At 39.6% G+C, this 2,913-nt stretch overlaps 1 protein-coding gene and 3 non-coding genes across 6 annotated transcripts in view; 1 reads left to right on the top strand and 3 right to left on the bottom strand.

Annotated features, from left to right (window-relative positions):
• LOC116845448 (protein single-minded-like) overlaps positions 1–2,913 on the top strand; it is a 245,266-nt gene that overhangs the window by 228,282 nt on the left and 14,071 nt on the right. The window lies entirely within an intron of this gene.
• On the bottom strand, positions 1,700–1,771 carry Trnam-cau. The gene has a single exon. It is a non-coding gene; the product is annotated as a tRNA-Met (tRNA).
• On the bottom strand, positions 1,861–1,932 carry Trnam-cau. The gene has a single exon. It is a non-coding gene; the product is annotated as a tRNA-Met (tRNA).
• Trnam-cau lies at positions 2,023–2,094 on the bottom strand. The gene has a single exon. It is a non-coding gene; the product is annotated as a tRNA-Met (tRNA).

Here is a 2,913-nt window from a genome sequence, read left to right as displayed (position 1 = left end):
TTTTCGGAGAACGGATGACGCTACGAGTCTCATACTCTAAAACTATAATTCTAGCACAACTCAGAACAAAAAGATCTTGGTCCAATAGATTGTTTGTCAAAAAATTTTTTTTTAATTTTTCGGGCTTATAATTAAACTTATTGATTTGTGCTTTTGGAACAATGTTTGGAACAACTAGAACAATCTATATCGGTATCGGAATGCTTTATTTTCAAAAAATGGGGTGCCAGGTCAAAAACATTTTTTTCATTTTTTGGACTTATAATTCAACTTACGGATTTGTCCTTTTGGAACAATGTTTGGAACAACTAGAACAATCTGTTGCGGTATCAGAATGTTCGATTTTCGAAAAGTGGAGTGCCAGCTCAAGAAATCATTTTTTTTTTTGTTTTATTTGAAAACCGTTTCGAATGAAGCAGTATCACTTTGGAACAATGTGGTACAAAGTCAGAACAATCTGAAACAACTTTCAAAATTATAAATTTCAAAAAATGGGGTGCCAACTTCATACACTCACGCAGGAAGGGTGTTTGAGATAGCTTGTACTTCTCATCAGCGGGCCGCATATAACAGGACTAAGGCGATCTTTGCCAGGTCGACAGCTCGGAGCGCGGATAGGTGTAACGCGCGTGACTTTTAATCCGATAATCGTGCACACGCATCCGCCACCCTTTTCCTTCTCCCATATAGCCGGCCGAACCTAACCTGGTTCAACGCGAGCTTTCGAACAGATCGAATTGACTCGCTCTAGCTCTCTCTCTCTTTCTCTCTCTCTCTCTCTCTCTGCCTACCTGACCATTACCTGGTCATGGCTGTCAGCACGGGCGCGCTCAGCGCCCGGCGCGAATAATATAATAAATCACGCGGGTAGAAAACGATACGAGGTGACTTCCGAGCGAGCTACCGAGCTACGTTTCCAACTCGCGAACGAGCGAGCTCGGTGTATCTCGGCGTACAACGCTCGCCCATACGTAGGTACGTACTTACCTTCGTGCTTAGGTGTATATCAGCGGCGCCGCGATCTCACGACTTCCATGTTAGTCGCACTCCCTGCTCTCGCTGCTGCTGCTGGTTACGAGCGAGAGCTACGTCCGGTAACGGCGATGACGACGATGACGACAGGGACGACGAAGACGACGACGACGACCCCGTGCGAGAGAGCATCGATCGTCGCCCGCTTGCCGTCTCTCATGTTTTTCCGCTCGAAATTGTTATGTAATTCCGCGACATTGATCGTTGCGGAATGCTTAGACGCGGATGGGGAACCTATATCATACTGACATCTCGATACTTGATACTTGACAGTTGTACAATATCTAAGCGATTACTTAATACAATATTCCACTTTGAAGTATTTGAGTTACGTTATTGAGATATATTTCTTTGTAAATATAGTGGAAATGTTAATTAAGAATCGTATTGTCAAGTTGATCGACAAAATTATATTCCAGTAATACAATTATCTTTAAGAGTTCGGAGTCAAATTAATAATTTATCTTGTCTTTTATGACATTTGGATCGATAGAAATTTTCGTTATGTTTGTTAGGATATTCTGTGTAAAAACAAGTCTTGTACGAAGAAATATATTTTACAATATACAGAACCATTAATTATTTATTTATTGATGCTTGTCAAGATCAATAATTATTTTTTCAAGAGACTGTTTAAAAAAATAATTGAATGTCGGGAAAAAAATTTTAGCAGAGCGTGGTTTCGATCCACGGACCTCTGGGTTATGGGCCCAGCACGCTTCCACTGCGCCACTCTGCTGTTGAAGGACAAGGAGATTAATGCATGTCACCACCTATGTGCCGTGACGTAGCCTAAAAAAATATATTCAAAAAGTAAACCTCTGTTGCTAGCAGAGCGTGGTTTCGATCCACGGACCTCTGGGTTATGGGCCCAGCACGCTTCCACTGCGCCACTCTGCTATTGAAGGACACGGAAGTTAACACAAGTAACAATGTACACGTGTCGTGACATAGCTTAAAAAAATAGATTCAAAAGTAAACCCTTACTGCTAGCAGAGCGTGGTTTCGATCCACGGACCTCTGGGTTATGGGCCCAGCACGCTTCCACTGCGCCACTCTGCTGTTGAAGGGAGTTCTGTTAAAGGTTATCAATTGCTAAGGGTTGTATTCAAATCTGCAAAGTTTATAAATTTGATATCAACTCTTTATCCTCTTTATGAGAAAAATTTGCACATATCACATTGCGTCATTCGATATACACGTGTGATACATTTAAAAATACATTTATATGTTATGATCTTGTACAACTTTGTTGTTATATATATATGACACTTGAAACTAAATATGTGCTATTTTACACATCATTTTTTGAAATGTGGTGATTCTGGTCACATATTTACAGTCAGTTTACGATGCGGCTAGCCAGGATGTAAAATAACCACTTCCCTCATTGAAGCTGTACGGCACGGCTGGTAGTATCGATTAAAGTACGAATAGCCTAGCCAATTTACGAATTACTAATTTCATGTCTTGACTTAGCCCTAACATATATATTGTGCAATATTTATACGAAATAGTACTAAAAATATTGCGCACATTAAACATGATTTTTATAGGTATTTTACACACACACACACACACACACACACACACACACACACACACACACATACACACACACAGAGAGAGAACGATTTGTTGAATCAAATAAGTGTTTCTTTAGAATAGTCCAAATAAATTTTTCGGTTGACACAAAAAAAATATTTCTTTGGAATTAAGCCGCAAATAAATATTTTTTTGTGTCAAATAAAATTTTATTTGATCAATCAAAAAATTCGTTTTCCAAAGAAGTGTTTATTTGATTTAATTAAATCGTTCTCTCTCTCTCTCTCTGTGTGTGTGTGTGTGTGTGTGTGTGTGTGTGTGTGTGTGTGTGTGTGT

This window comes from Odontomachus brunneus, unplaced genomic scaffold (assembly GCF_010583005.1).
Source record: "Odontomachus brunneus isolate Ranch 3 - 2012 unplaced genomic scaffold, Obru_v1 Obru_scaffold_052, whole genome shotgun sequence".
Lineage (NCBI taxonomy): Eukaryota > Metazoa > Arthropoda > Insecta > Hymenoptera > Formicidae > Odontomachus > Odontomachus brunneus.
This window is presented reverse-complemented; position numbering and strand designations above follow the sequence as displayed.